The following is a 17164-nucleotide window of genomic DNA, read 5'->3' as shown; positions in this document are numbered from 1 at the left end:
CGTCCTGGCCTAAGATAAAGCACGTTCTCGTTGTCTTTCTAGTCTCTATGCCTAGTAACTCAGTGAAGGTGTCGCCTGAAGCGTCATTATAAGGGGAAACGCTTTCTCTGACTGATGCCAGGCTGGGGTTTGGGGTAATCTTCGACGGATACGTTGCATAATTTCTTAGGTCAACAAATGTACTAACTCATGAACATACTAATATTTCCGTTCATGAAGTCAAAATTTTTTCTATGACTGAGCTTGGCCGTTTTTTGTCAGTCACGTGTAGTAGCGTTGCTTTCGCAACACTGTTGTAAATGTCTCTAGGTTGACATTCTTACCATCCTCCTCGAGAAGTTCCACAACGGTACTACTTCAGATACCTCCAGGAGAGCATTTTCTTTGATTTTACGTTTGACGAGACATCTTACACTATTATTAACTTTCAGTAGCTGGCCACTTTTGCGGCCTTCAGTCGGTTCTATCTTCATCTTCGTATCTCTAACTTCGTCAGAGGTAAAGCGGAATATGCTGCCCAAAGGCGAAGTTTCCCAGTTAGAATCACGCTCTTTATACAAATAATGACAATACCATGTCGGTTTATGCAGAATTTAAAACATTTTACCACCATTTCTATTCTAACATTTTTGAGTGCATAATTTAGAGTAATAACCCTGTTTCATATTCAGACCAACTGTTACGTTAAAAAATGTTTTGCTTCAGGATGTGGTGTTTCGTACATATTACTGGCAGTGTTCATTGTCCGTTTTCAACATTAAATATCGTTGAGCAAAACCGATGTTCCGAGAAAATATCAAGGAAATCATTCCAAGACCATCACATCTTCCATCAAACTTTACTGTCACCAAACCACATGTAGATAACATAATTCGCCAGGTATGCACCAGTTTCATTGATATTTCCATTTACCACTGCATCGCTAACGGAGGAGCTGGCGCACGTCACTCATTTGTATCTGCTCAGTAGAAATTGTGGATTCCTACAATGATATCTCATTATATCTTACGGAGTCATCTCACACCGACATTAAGCTTATCGTGTGAAGCTGAAAAGTTTTTCCTGGCAGTCTAGTCAGACATCACAGACAGACGAATCAGTGAATTGTCTCGTGACTCGACGTCACATAAAACTTTGTCGTTGTTGTTAACCCAGCCGGTCTCCCCAAACTGGAGATAATCGTTGCTGGTTGAATGTTAGCTCCCGGACTATCTGGGAGTCGTGTAACGTTGTAGGAATCGCGCAGAAGTTGTGCCAGGGCCATTGTCTCGTCGGAAAATGAAGAAACTGAATTTAACTTGGGTCAGTATATAAATAAAGTGAATGACATTAGCAGGCACTAATAGATTACCATCTACTTCTTTCTTGTAAGAATGATAAGTTGGCTTAGCCCTTCCGCTCTTACTGCTTCATTGATAGCTGTTTTCTCATTTGTTCTAGATTGTAAGACCCCACGCATTTCTATCATATAGATATTCAGTTTCTGAACGTCAGATCACGTGCCTAACTAATTAGTATCCGTGTTTGTGCTTACTGATCTGTAAGCATTGTCAAGCCTTATTGTGCAGGTAATTAACTGTTCTGTGTAATTAATGGGTGTACAATTACTCTGCTCAGGTGGACTCACAGATTTTTATGATAGAAGTAATGCTAAACGCAAACTGTTGCAGAAAATAAAATAGCCTCCCACACATAATCAAACTAATGCGAGATAGAATAACAACAAAAATTTCCGTGACTCTACTGGATTCACTTCTGTTCACAAGGTACATAGGAGAGTGCATTTTATAGTTAATATATTTTAAGTCATTGTGTTAAGACCTCTTTCTCTAGTGATTAATATCGTCATGCTAATGCACAAACGATAAATATTACAGTTATTAGAAAAAAATGGATCATTTTAGAGGTAATCTTTGAAGTAGCATTCAAATTAATCACGAAGAAAATTGTTACGAATGCGACTGTTTGGTAATTCAGTGGTTAATAAAACACACCTTACGACACGAAATGAATTTGGAGAAAGAAACATACAGTTTAAGTAAAGAACTAAATCAAGCAAATTTTGATTAACAATATTCGCGCAAGCAACCCACATTTGAAAGTTCTGAGCAACTGTCATATTTTTTCATTCAGTATAACCCGTCTAGTGTAAACTCTCAGCTGCTTCAATTGCTAGTTTTGAACCAAGTAACTAAGTTTTTACAGTGGCAAATCAGATTTATCAATCTTAGTGAACCTTATATAGAGGGTGTCCATAAAGTCCATTTACAACTTCAAAATTTTATTGCAACGACAGTTGTTGAAATATTTTAACAAAATTTCTTTTGTTGTAATCAATGTTTAATAAAGTTTTTATATATACTAAAATTTTGTGTTTCAGATACTCTGTTGATGGAAGGAACTGAACCTCTATAAAATGGAAACTCCTGAAGAGAAGGCACAATGTGTGTCCTGGTTTATTGAGACAAAATCGGATGTTCAGACTCAACGAAACTTCAGAACGAAGTAGGGAAGACATCCATCATCGCGCCCTTCAATCCGTGCATGCACAAAAAAATTATGGTGAGAAGGACAGTGTTGGATAAAGGGACGAGCGGGTGACCGAGGACATGCGAGGAAAACATCGATCGCGTTTTAAACGTCTTCACTCGTTCACCTACGAAGGCCATCTGCACTGCTGCCCGACAGTTGCAACTATCACGTTCAACTGTGCATAAGGTCCTCCACAAGAACTTACGATTATACGCTTACGAAGTGTAACTTTTACAAGCACTTGAGCCAAATGACTAGCCGAAACGGACATAGTTGGCACTCAGCATGCTGGAACGCCTTTCAGAAGATGGATGAAGCATTCCTCAAGCAAGTTTGTTTCAGTGACAAGGCAAATTTTCATGTTTCTGGGACATTAAACAGACACAATGTGAGAATCTGGGGATCTGATCACCCCCATGCGACTAGGGAGCTTCCTCGGGATAGTCCAAAAGTGAATGTGTGGTGTGAAATCATGTGCAGCCGAATAATTGGTCCATTTTTCTTCAATGAGTCAACAATTACTTACCTCGAACTTCTGACCGAATATGTAGCACCACAATTGATTGACTTACAACCAACTATCATTTTCCAGCAAGGTGGTGGACCACCACATTGGGAACTGCATGTTCGTCGGTTCCTCAATGAAACATTCCAGACAGGTGGATTGGGAAGGATGGGCCAATTTCTTAGCCACCGCGTTCGCCAGATATCACTCCCTTGGACTTTTTTAAAGGGGGTATGTGAAAGATATCCTGTATCAAACACAGATACGGGACATTGCTGACTTGAAGCAAAGGATTCGTAATGCCATTGCACCGCATTGATGACGCTATGCTACAGCGAACGTGCCAAGAAATCGAGTACCGTTTTGATGTGCTTCGTGCAACTAAAGGCACCCATATGGAGGTCTATTAAACACTGTCAAAAAAACTTTGATAGACACTGATAACAGTAAAAGAAATGTTGTTAAAATATTTCAACAACTGCCGTTGTAATAAAAGTTTGAAGTTTAAAGAGACTTTATGGACGCCCTGTATTTTTGTGAACATCGTGAAAAAATGCTATACTTATGTTTGACGTTTTTGACTTTAGGTTAATTTCTTATTTTCAGATAGGAAATACGCGAAAAGGAGAAATGACACACTTCTTAGACAGTTTCTTAAGTTTAGGAATAATGAAATTAAACAAATATTCCTTAGACCACCATTTACAAGCATACGTGAAGGAAGTAGTTTCTTACGAAATTCGTTAGTAAATTTTTAATCTGTTAGAAGTTGTTTGGAAGTTCAATGGAGCTACTACTAGTAAAAAAATTCTTTTAACAAAATCATATCACAACGACTTCACAGACCATGAAACAGACTTTATTTAACAGTTTCTTGTTCTACTCACGCTGTACATTCAGCTGAAGCTGGCGGCAAAATGCGAGATTTGGATGGCTGCCACTTGGAGATGCATTTCCAGTACTCATGGTATGAGTAAAAATTGAAACATATCGAATGGTTATGATATCATCTGGTGTGGTAATAGTATAATGAAATTTATTCACATTAAGCTCAACACAGAAAAACCAAGAGGAGCAAGGATTACTGAAGGAAAAAGTGAGATGTAGGACAAAACGAAAACCATATTTGCCAATCAGAAACAAATCCGATGAAGATGTTGAACGCTATTACAAAGCCTAAAACAGAATTCTGAAGGATGAGATTGTCATACCACACCGTATGTAGAGGCGATATCATTTTAACATTTAGGCATCACATAAAGACAAATATATAAAGTAAATGAGATAAAAATTGATACGAAAAGGTATTAGGTTATAAGTAATTAAATTTGAATGTTAACTGTATTTAGGTTCCAGACACTACCAAGTGATGACGATAACATAATGTGGTTACCTAGGTACAGTCGCATTTTTCGCAATATTTGCATCTCAGTGATTGGTTGCATTAATGTATACCTATATCTCCATATATATTCAACAAGCCACGGTATACTGCATCGCGTATGGTACTTCGCACCAATACTATCGATTTTCTGTCCTATGTCATTCGGTACTGGGCCGCGGAACATTTACTGTCCACATGACTCTGTTAGTGTTCTAATGTCTCCTGTCTTATTCATCTGATCCCTACGTGAAATATACGATGATCGCATCATAACAGTTGAGCTGCCTTCTTTGAAACCAAGCTTTCTAAATTTACCTAACAGCGTCTGACGAGAGATTAGTTGTCTTTCTTACAACTATTCCCATTTAAGTTGCTCGAGCACTTCTCTTACACTTTCGTATGGTATATACCGACTTCTTTCTACCCCAGTAGTGCGTCTCGTGATACACTCAAGATCTTGATAAAGACTCCAAATACTGAAATAACGTTCTAGTATTGGTAGCGCTTGCGTCTAGTACGCGCTTCCTTGTAGAGACGCACCACACTTTCCCAGAACCCTCCCAACAATTTTCACTCTTCTCATTCACTTTCCTCGATACTGATTTTAAGCGATTATTCAGTTTCAGACTGAATCTTAGTATTTCTCCTACGTAATTACGCTGTATGATGAGTCCAAGACGCTCAGTTTCTTATAAAAACTTCCTGGTAGGTTAAAAGTGTGTGTCCGACCAGAGTCGAACCTCGGACCTTTGCCTTACGCAGTAGACCCTTCACAGAATGAGCTATCCAAGTACAACGTACATCCCGCCCCCTCCTTTCTTCCAAATGCACACTCCGCTGAAGTGTGAAAACCGATTCTGAGAACTAATCATGTAATCAGATACTATCATTTCCTTCTGTTATTACATGTACCTTAATAGTTTACATAATTAACATTTAAAGAGAACTGTCATTCATTACACGAAGAGATTTCAGAAAGTATGTTCCACGTGGTTATGGCAGCCAAGTAACTTTTACTGAATGCTGCATTAAAGTTTAGAGTGTCACAGATACATTACACAACTTTTCAACACAGTCGCCTATTCTCTGTAATCAACGATCGCACCGCTCTACCAGTCGTTAAATTCCTCATCAATACAAATCCGCTCCTTGGTCATACGATCATTCGAGATTCACTGAGAGAGTGCCCCTGCGTCGGAAAACCCGTGACTGCTGCGAATCAGTTACTCGATTGTCTGAACATTGGTGGCAGATGATGATGGCCTTCCTTCCCGGTCAGCATCGACCACCTCAGGGCAGACCATGTGATTACGGCTGGGCTCGGCATTGCTTTTTCGTCCACATACCGGCAGAATTTCAGGGTTAAACTTTGTGCAATTTAGACATTTGTCCATAGAAATCTTACTGTCCCGCGCAGCTTAACTTTACCATCCGTTTCCAGTGCCGTGCTATTTCACTCGCACACTGTGAGACACCTGTTAACCGTACCGAAGCAGAACTATTCTCGATGGAACCCAGACCATGTATTCCCTTTTAAAAATTTGACACTCGTGTTTCGCCATAATTTTAGTGTGGGACGACATGTGTAACTTACTTCTTGAAGATCCCTCATACGAAGTGAAAATTCTGTCCAGGTATTTTTGCATTGTCTCACAATCGTCCAACAACGAAACCGTCGTGCAGACAACAGAGTCGGTAGCGAATCACTTATTAGTATTGGGAATATTATGCTTCCTTGGGCCACAGGCGATATCACTTTCACTTCTACTGAACATTCGGTTCAAATGGTTCAAATGGCTCTCAGCACTATGGGAACTTCTGAGGTCATCAGTCCCCTAGAACTTAGAACTACTTAAACCTAACTAACATAAGGACATTACATACACCCATGCCCGAGGCAGGATTCGAACCTGCGACCGTAGTGGTCGCACGGTTCCAGACTGTAGCGCCTAGAACCGCTCGGCCGCCACGGCCGGTGAACATTCGGCTTCCAGTATTGCGCACTGGGATCGTTACGTGATAAATACATTAATAAATTGAAAAAGTTGAAAGTTACCCAAATACTCATGGAGTCAGTCACATATTTATAGAAGATACTTCATATGATCGTATCTTGTTAATAATCAACGAAGTTGAGAACTGTTGTGCGCCTTTCAGAAATATATGAGGACACAATCTACCACCTCCCTTGCACCTGTGGTTTGCAAAATGTGTAAGAACAACGCAATCTCCGTTTCACACAAGTAGGTTTTCCTTAAATCGTGCTGATTCCTTGAGAGAAACTTGTTTTTCGCCAGAAATCTCATGGCGTTTGAACTTAGAATCTACACTAGGATCCTGCAACAGATGGACTTCAGAGATTTTGATCTGTAATCCTGGTCGTCCCACTTTCCACCCTTTTCGTAAGTAGTTATCCAGTAAAAAAGCGCTATTTGCTGCATAAGATATTCTCGAGAAATATGTTTCAATTTATTGGCTTTTGGGTCATGCCCATTCAGCCATCTCAAAAATGGACGGACGATAGATAATATACTGGAGACAATTTCCTTGTCAGTTACGACGATACTAACTTATGGAAAACACAACACCTAATCCACTAGCGGAGAAAACCCCCGACCCGGCCGTCAATCGAACCCGAGCCTCTCCGCTTATCAATCTGCCGCCCTGACCTCATAGTTACCGAGACGGACAAAAGGAACTAATTCTGCAGCATATTCAAAGAACAATGTAACTGGAATTCTGTCAGGGCGTGGTGCCTTCTTCGCTTTAAGTTGACTTGTTTGTTTTACAATTTGGCAGTGCTAATACAAATCTCTTTCATTTCCGAGTATGCGCGGTGGTCAAATGTTAGTGCTATAGTTTCATCATGCGTAAATATGGTTTTAACAGTCCTCCTTAGTGTCTGTAGCCTCCAATTTAAATACCAGATGGATCCAGGTGAGACTGAATGGAAGGAAGGATCCTATCTTTGAGTTTACACATGATCAGAGCTTCCTGGGATTTTCAGATAGATTATTCGTCAGGAAATACTCAGAAATTGGTTTTAGGCTTCTAGCGTAGCGATTCTTACTGATGTAAGAGTTACTATTAAATTTTCTTTATCAGTTTATCTGCAGCGTTATTTGGTAAACACTATGGTATTTTAAAATGTATTTATTCACAAACGGTTTTGATCATTGATCATCTTCACAGTGCTGGCACAAACATGGAACAAGTAAAAACTCTGAATATAAACGCAAATTACATTTTCACGAGAATTATTAGCCAGAAATATTAAGTGTACTTTGGAAAAATATTGTGACAAACTTCACAAGTCTTTCATACTATTTAACCAGAAAAGACTGCTATACTGACTTTCAAACGTCAGAAAAAGGTACTTCACGCCATAATACTGGCTTAAGCAAGCAGAAAACATTGAAAACATGAACCAATGTAACAGCAGTAAGTGCACAACACCATTGCTCAGGCACAAGAGCATCCAATACGTTAACACAAATGTGTGATCAAAAAAGCTACAAGCTAAGGTCAAAGAACAAAGCCAAAAAAAAGGTCAAAGAACCAGTCTGCGTAAAAAAAAAATTGATTTACATGTACGCCCAAGAAAAGTAACATTCTACAATCTAGAGAAAGATATACACAAGTTGATCCATATCTGGCGCATAATCAAGCAGTTATTCGGGTTGACATTGACTGACAGAGTTGTTTGATATCCTCCTGACGGATATCGTGCAAATTCTGTCCAGTTAGATCGTCAGAATTCCGAGCTGGTAGGAGGGACCCGCCCTCAGTTTGGGACAGATCCGGGGACCTTATTGGCGAAGGCATGGCACGAAGACAAGCAGTAGGAACTCTCGCGGTTTGCTGCCGGGAATCATCTTGCTGAAAATACAAGCCCAGGATGGCTTGCCATGAAGGGCAACGAAACGGGGTGTAGAATATCGTCGACATATCGCTGTACTGTAACGGTGCCGCGGATGACCACCAAACGAGTCTTGCTATGAAATGAAACGGTACAACAGTCCATCATTACTGGTTCTCGGGAAGTATGACCGGCGACAGTCAGGTTGGTATCTCACCACTGTCCGAATGTTCTCCGGATACGTCTTCAGCCTGGAATCTCATTTTCTGGAGTAGAATGGTCTTCAGTTTTGAGTCCCACATGGAGCTAAGGCCTGATGGCCAGGGAAGACGTGTCTTGAAACGTCCTGGGCTGCAGTGGGATACCAACCTGACTGTTGCCCATCGAGCAGCCCGACAACAAGGAAGGATTGTCTGGGGTTCCATTTTATTTCGTAGAAGGAGCCCTTTGCTTGTCTGAAATTGTAACCATTTGTTTGTCTGTACGTGCACGTCACATATATCAATTTCCGTCCTATTCGGATAGTTACTTTGTGGTTCATCTGTTTTTCTCATCAAAATCCATGAGTAATAGGTCCGATGGTCCCGTTGTAAGTCTGGCTATGGGAGTTCGGATGAAATCCATTGTGTAATTTCTAGGATGTGTCTCGTTTTTACTCCGCTCAAACATCTGACCAAAAAAATTGACAGAAATTAAAAATCACGGCACACGCACAGAAACAAAGACAAGCAAAAACACACACACACACACACACACACACACACACACACACACAGTAACTGTTACCTGATTACTTCCTAACAGAAGCACGTAAAGAAGAAAACTAAATTAAGCGCGATGTACAAACTCGGGGTTGTGGGCACGTGACTCGATAAGGAAAGTATACAGGGCGTTTCAAAAAGAAAGAGCAGATTTCAAACATTTATTTCTCAAAAACTACAAATGATAGAAACACAATTCAAACGTTTCTTGTCAGAGAAAGGTTCAAAGTTTTTCAATGGTCCGCGCAGAAGTTCCATGCAAATCCGCAGTGGCGCTGGCGTTTGTTTGTAGGAAAATGGCGACGACACCACAGGAACGATCATTTTGTGTGCTGCAATTTGCAAAGTTAGAGTCCATTGTTGGTGTGCAACGTGCATTCCGCCGTCAATTCAACAAACAGCCGCCTCGTCATAAGCAAATTTATGAGTGGCATCACAGATTCGTAGAAGATGGTTGCATCTGCAAGCGAAAAAGCACGGGTCGTCCACGCACATCGGATGAAAATGTCGAGCGTGTCCGTGCAGCTTACGAAAGGAGCCCTAGAAAATCCACGGCACGGGCAAGTCACGAACTAAACATGTCTAAAACAACGGTATGGCGCGTTCTGAGTAACCGTCTGCACATGAAGCCGTACAAACTGCAGTTATTGCAAGCATTGCGTCCTGACGACCACAACAAAAGGTTCGAATTTTCAACTGCAATTCTACAGGACATGGAAGAGGACAATTTTGCCGAACGATTAATTTTTTCAGATGAATCAACGTTTCACATTTCTGGTAAAGTTAATCGGCATAACGTACGAATTTGGGCGAGTGAAACTCCGAGGGACGTTATTCAACATGAAAGAGACTCACCAAAGGTTAACGTCTTTTGTGCAATTTCGGTAAACAAAGTTTATGGACCTTTCTTTTTCATGGAGAAAACTATCACAGGAACCATTTACCTGGACATGTTAGAAAACTGGCTATTTCCTCAACTTCAGGAAGATTCAAATCACTTCATCTTCATGCAAGATGGCGCCCCACCACACTTCTCTGAACCTGTACGACGGTACCTAAATAACACCATTCCAGGACGGTGGATTGGAAGAGCAGGAGCACAAGATCAATGTCATCGTCTGTGGCCTCCCAGGTCACCAGACCTTACTCCCTGCGATTTTTATTTGTGGGGGTACATAAAGGACTGTGTTTATGTCCCACCTATGCCCGCTACTCTTCAAGAGGTACGACATCGAATTGTTGCGGCCGTGAATTCGGTAACTAAAGACCAGTTGCGTCGTGTGTGGCAAGAAATGAGATACCGGTTTGATATTTGTCGTGTAACAAATGGTGCTCATATTGAGGTACAGTTTTGATATTTGTTGTGTAACATTTGGTACTCATATTGAGTGAAGGACCGTTGGAATTGTGTTTCTATCATTTGTAGTTTTTGAGAAATAAATGTTTGAAATCTGCTCTTTCTTTTTGAAACGCCCTGTATAAGAGACAGAGACGAGTTGGGAATTAATTCCAGTGACAACACGGACGGAAAATGGGGATATTAACTGACATAAGCGACTTTGAGGAAGTATTGAATTTTATGACACAGCGTCTATGACCGAGTATGTCGAGAACGGCAAAGCCGGTCGGCTGCTCTCTTTCTACTGCCATGAACGTCTCTAGAAAGTAGTTGAAGGGTGGTGAAACCACGAGTAGGCGTCCGCACCTCGTCACATAATGTGGAGGTTCCAGCTCTGTAAAGCGAGATAGAGAGCGATCTGTATCAGATATGTCAGCAGGGTGTTGCAATGGTGCTAGCACAAGTGTTTTGAATAACAATTTTCAGCGTCCATTGTTGAACATGGGGCTCCGCAGTAGACAATCCTTAAATTTTCCTACGTTGATCCAACAACATTGTCAATAACGATTGAAGTTGTCGCGGAATCATTCAGATTGGAGCTTGGAGCAATGGAAACGTGTCATCTCGTTGTATAAAACACGTACCTTATTACACCGGTGATCGTTGGTGTCTTCGGCGAACGACTGTTCCAAACATGCACCGCGCCACGGCTGTGGGATGGTGGAGCTGTGTTATGCCATAAGAAACATTCAATTTGGCTTCCATTGTATCCGTGGTAGTATTCGAGCGCACCATGACAACTGTGGTCTACATGAGTATTACTGCAGACTATCTTCGTCTTTTCCTTCTTGATGTCTTTCGCAACGGCGATGGCGTCTTCCAGCAGCATAACTGTCGGTGTCACGGGGTCAGATACATTCCACAGTGGTTTGGGGAGCACGAATGTGAACCTACATTGATGCATTGAGCAACAAATTCACCTGATATGAACCCGATGGAACACTTATAATGCAGCATCGGGCACCAGCTCCGCATCCACAAATCACCTTGAAGGTAAAGTTGACAGAGCCCAACAACCTAGCGTCACACTGCATTTCCTTCAGAGCCTGCTGCAAAAAGACGTAGTTGATTGGTCACAGAAAGTAGTTCAACTTCCGTTATTCGGCTACATTCGCCAGACAAGAGTCTCTGATAAGGCTTGGGGGTTGGGTTGGGTTGTTGTGGTGGAGGAGGCCAGGCAGCGAGGTCATCGGTCTCATCGAATTAGGGAAGGAAGTCGGCCGTGCCCTTTCAAAGGAACCATCCTTGCATTTGCCTGGAGCGATTTACGGAAATCACTGAAAAACTAAATCAGGATGCCCGGACGCGGGATTGAACCGTCACCCTCCCGAATGCGAGTCCAGTGTACTAACCACTGCGCCACCTCGCTGGCTTTTAAATAGGCCCCTGATGAAGTAGCGAGCCGATAATTGTAGCTGGACTTTAAGGAGACAACACGCTCCTCCAAGAACGTCATAACCTGTAACGAGGGCACTTGTACCTTTCCTCTAGGAGCTATGTTGGCGTACTTCACCTGCTAATTTAATGATAGTAGAATGAATGGATGGCCAACGGCCTTCCCGCAGTGGTAACATCGGTTCCCGTCAGACCACCTAAATTAAGCGCTGTTGGGCTGGGCTAGCACTTGGATGGGTGACCATCCGGTCTGCCGGGCGCTGTTGGCAATCTGGGTGCATTCAGCCCTTGTGAGGCAAACTGAGGAGCTACTTGATTGAGAAGTAGCTGACCCGGTATCGGAAACTGACATACGGCCTTGAGAGCGATGTGCTGAGCACATGCCGCGCCATATCCGCACCCAGTAACACCTGTGGACTGAGGATGACACGGCTGCCGGTCGGTACCGTTGGGTCTTCATGGCCTGTTCGGGAGGAGTTTTTTTTAGTTTTAGAATGAATGGATGATCATCACCACGGATGGTATCAATCACGCAGCCTTAGAGGTAACTGCCGAAGTGTTTGACTTTCGTTGCGATGATTCACCAGTGTCTCTCCTTCTCTGTCTCTGTCCCTCTCTCTTTCTCTCTTTCTCTCTGTCTCTCTTTCTCTCTCTGTCTCTCTCTCTCTCTCTCTCTCTGTCTCTCTCTCTCTCTCTCTCACACACACACACACACACACAGAAACTTTCTCGTATTCGCCACCTTATCTCATTTTTCTTTATGCCAAAAAGTTTCAATTCTTAAGTTATCCAAGCTATGTCTGTAACAATTTATATATTGTTTATGTATGACAATCTGCCATATAGTCTTTGCTACCATTTCAGTACGTGTAATGTTCAATCGGGGTGCTAGAACTGTCTGTACGGTTGATGATTATTGTGACTGTAATTCTACAGAAGGTCGGGAACAACAAGAAGGAACACTCTCAGTCTGGCCGCGCAGCCTGTTGTCGTCAACAACGGATCGCCAGTGCGGACCCAAAGAAAAGACACGCGGGAAGGACGAGCGGAGACGACTCTGTATATAAACAAGTCTCGAGACAAATACACCACAGCGTCTGGCGTCTTCTTTTCCTTTGTTTTCATTTTAGTTCCCTACGAAGGGGCAGGGCGGTAGCGGATAAAACCGTATTTCAGCCAACGGTTAAACAAAGAGAAACGATGTTGACAACAACCGATGATTCTTAAAAACAATTTTGTTTACGATATGTACGAGTTTTACAGAAAAACGTACAACAAAATGAAGACTTTGGTAACAACGTGGTGGATAATATTGATGATTTTCTATAAATTTTATAGATGATATTATATTAGACTTAATGTAATATCAACTGTGTTGCGGAGTAATGGTGATGCTGGTGATGAATAAAAATTATCATGGTTCTGACGATGGTGGAACGACGAGTTTGACTAATGGGCCCCGTGGAGCCTCATGTAGCGACTAAAAGTCAACAGGCTGGAGGACTTGGGAGGGAGGAAAAAGGAAGCGTGCAAGGATTTGGAACCTTGTGACTGGGATTGGAAGAAGGGTCATATCTCATGACGTATTTCATCGTAGGGGAGTGGAAGTTGCTTCATATTTCGATGATAGAGGAGGGATAAGACATAAATGTTCGTGAAAATCCGATATGGATGTAGTGACGCAGTGCAGTACCTGTATTGGTGAAGAGTGGGTGTGACATTTGGTACCGAGACTGGATTTAGTGATTAATGTAACGATCAGGCGTTGCTCTAGGAAGTCACAGTCTGGTGCCACTGCGCGGCTGAACTCAGAACTTATAGAGTGGCCACGAGCTCTGGTTGTCCGGCAGAATGATGTGTGGCGCCGTCGGCTGAATACTCAAGCGCTCGTCGGTGTAACAGCGGCCAGCTGCCGAGGACCAGGCTCCTGGTTGGCTGTCAAAATCGCCGCCCGATGACACCAGAGCCCTCTCCCCTGGAATGGGAATTTATGGCCGGAAACGACTTGGACGAAGTTTCTAAGTGTGAACTGGTTATCTGGTTAGTGTCCCAGAACTAAAGCCCACGGGCAGGTGTGAGAAACTACCAGCGTCCGGTATCATGCTGAGCCGCAACGTAGCGATCATCGTTGGCTGTGGTTGTGTAGGTTCCGTGGGCATCTCCACCTCCAAGCCTGTGTCCAATGAAATAGTCGCTGGTTTTCTGATGCGCAAATTATATCTGTGTGGTTGTGGGACTGGGAATAAAGGGGTCCCTAGATCAGGTGGACCACTGGCAGCGATGTATTTGGTGTGCGTGGATGGAGTTGGATGATGCGATGGCGCTCCACATACCTCAGTGTGTTATTTGACACACTGCGGCACCCATGGGTGTTCACCACAATTGCTGGTACCCACGTAGTGCAAGTGAGCCTTAACTGCTGTGCTTTGGCGGCTATCGTCTGGAGTTCCTGTACCAGGATTGCCGATGCTCTGGGGCCCAGTGATGGAGGGGTGTTTGCAGCTGCTTTCTTTTTAAGTGATTATCAGATCCCAGTAATGACTAGGCCTACAGTTAAACCTTACAGGAAAGGAGGTCTCTCTAAACTGATATGCCTATTTTGACCTATACCCAACTTCCACATTTTAATAGTAACAGAGAGAAAAGCTCAGGTTGGTGTGGTTCCCTACTTTATACGAAGATTCAATAAAATACATCAGGAGACCAAAACGAATAATGATGTGGGTTGGTTCGGAAACCCAGGAGAAATTAGGAAAACCAGTCTAGCGATCATACATCCGCCCATACCACAACACACCAACACAGCGAAGTAAAACACCGCATTATTGCAACCAGAACTAACACAAAACATAATGACAACTCAGCAGACAGTATCTTGGCTAGAGACGTGAGATAGATTGTGGGCTGATCATCACGTGGCTTCACATAGCTAAATACACACAAAGAAAAGTCCCAGTTATAGCATTGACAAAATTTACAGAAATATAGTAAAGCGTACAAACGATCCAGAAATGCTGAAGGCGTGAGCAGTCGTCGGTAAATTAATAAAATGACGAACTAAATGCGATCATCTTTCACAAACAGCGAAAGTACTCTCAAGTGCTCAATTCTTGGATCACAAAATAATTTGGCTAAGCAAATACATATTCCACACTACAGATTAAAATTAATCTACTGATTGACTGTGAAGATACAACACGCTTTACTCTGCTCTCACGCGGCTGAGAACCCCAAATTCCCATACTGAAAAGCATCGGTTTACAGCAGAAAAATTCAGTAGAATTTGGGAATGCATTTCATACAATACTCAGACACTGAAAATGCACACGTTTACTGTATGTTAACAAAGAACGGGCTTAAACTATGTCACTCACCACACGGCAGCGTTACTGCACAAAGCCACCGAATTTTAAGTAAAAAAACTAATAAACAACCTAAAATTTAATCTCGCACCTCTCGTAATTTCGTTTAATGAAAATACCCTACACACTTAGACTTAATCCGCCACACTACCGGTCTGGCAAACGAAAGTCTTTTTGTTTTGCCCTGCACATCAATTTACACACTAAATAAATCCAGTACTTCCATCGGTTGGCTGCCCGCGTATCAGTCGATATCGACCAGACTCGCGGAGAAGAGTAACCCTTTCAGCCTCCAATCTGCGTCTTCCAATATCAAAGATGCAGACGTCTTACCTGCAAACCTAACTCTTTTGTGTGCTATTGCACCAGCGCTGATGATGAAGATAGACCTCTCTGACATATTACTTGACCTAAAGCTGTTGGCAAAACTGGAGGATCAGACGAAGCTACATTAGCAGACAGCTACTGGCTACTCTCACGAAAACTAGCGTTCACTCATTTCAGTCACGCACCACTGGTTAAATGATGAGACATGGATGAGGGGTGATTCAGGGCCCCACTTACTTGTAACATATTAAAGAAACGACACACTTCCTTGTGAGAGACTAGTGGCACATAGGCAAGACATTATGTATTAAGAGGGATCTGGTTGAGCCCTCTCAACGGTCCCGCTAATTCCAAAAAAAATATTGTCCCAAATGCGACAGGTGTTTTGCCACGGTACAAAAGATTGGAATTTTGCGGCCTGATGCCAGGCGCTAACTGCACAGCTGCACACCAATTACTTGAGCGAGCAGGTGGCACAGTGGATGCTACACTCGGCACGCATGCAGGAGGACGACAGTTCAAATCTGGGTCCGGCCATCCTCAGTTAGCAAACTGCGCTACTGACAGTTTGTGGTCCGTATTGAAAGTGAACTTATTCGTGAATACGTAAACATGCAATTTCATAAATGTAGATACAATCACTAAGGCTGCTTTTTCCATCTGTGAGGGAAATTACTCCTGAACAGGTACACATGGATCGTCTTAAATGAAAATACAATCACTAAGACTTTCTTTTCAGTCTGTGAGTAGTTCTTCTGGATGTGTGTCAGCGTATTTGCGCATTGGAGATTAGTTGCTCAGTACCGTCACTGAACCAATGCCATATGGAGAGGCAGCAACAGTTAATACAATGTTGAAAAGAACGTTAGGCAGAGTGCCATCCATACACATATTTAATCATTGTGAAGGTGTGCTCAAAGGTAGCTGTTCACCTGTCCTCAACGCCTTTCTTCCGCAGCTGGTTTATTGGATGCGTGATATGGTTCGCTCGTGGAAGAAAATTAAAATAATAATTCACCCTTCCCGAAAAGCACGCAGCTCCTGTAAATTTTGGAGGTAGGTAAAGAGTCGATAGCTGTGACATTGCGATCTGTTGAATGGATTCCTTCGTTATTTAACAAGTGCCAATGGTATTCCTCTTGTTCCTGGAAAATGTAGCAGGGGAGACTGGGGCAAAAATGACCTATTAACTTCATATCTCATGAAAATCGGAGTCCTGCTAAAAATATTTTATAAAATGAGGTTATTAATATAAAGTGCATATTAAAGATGTATGATATTAATGATAAGTGGTTTAAGTTTTGTGAATTTCGTTGTTATTGACGAAATGACGGTTATTCCCCAAAGGCAGAGTGAAACAGAGTTAAAAATAGAGTTTGAAATGTTTATTCATTACATGAGGCTTGACTTAATTTTAAAGAACAAAAGTCACAAACGAGATTGTCATCTTCTTCTTCACAAGTTCTGCAAACCTCGCGGGCCCATCCCTTACAGTTCAGACATTGAATCCATCCCTCCCTGTCCTTTGAGCTAGAGCATAATTCATTGCAGAATATGCAAGCCTATTGGTCTTCATTATTTTTAGTCCTCATTCTTCCTTCTTTAATTTTCCTTTGCTCTCCTTTTCCTTCTCCTCTGCC

This window comes from Schistocerca nitens, chromosome 3 (assembly GCF_023898315.1).
Source record: "Schistocerca nitens isolate TAMUIC-IGC-003100 chromosome 3, iqSchNite1.1, whole genome shotgun sequence".
Taxonomy (NCBI): Eukaryota; Metazoa; Arthropoda; class Insecta; order Orthoptera; family Acrididae; genus Schistocerca; species Schistocerca nitens.
Note: the sequence above shows the minus strand (reverse complement) of the source record.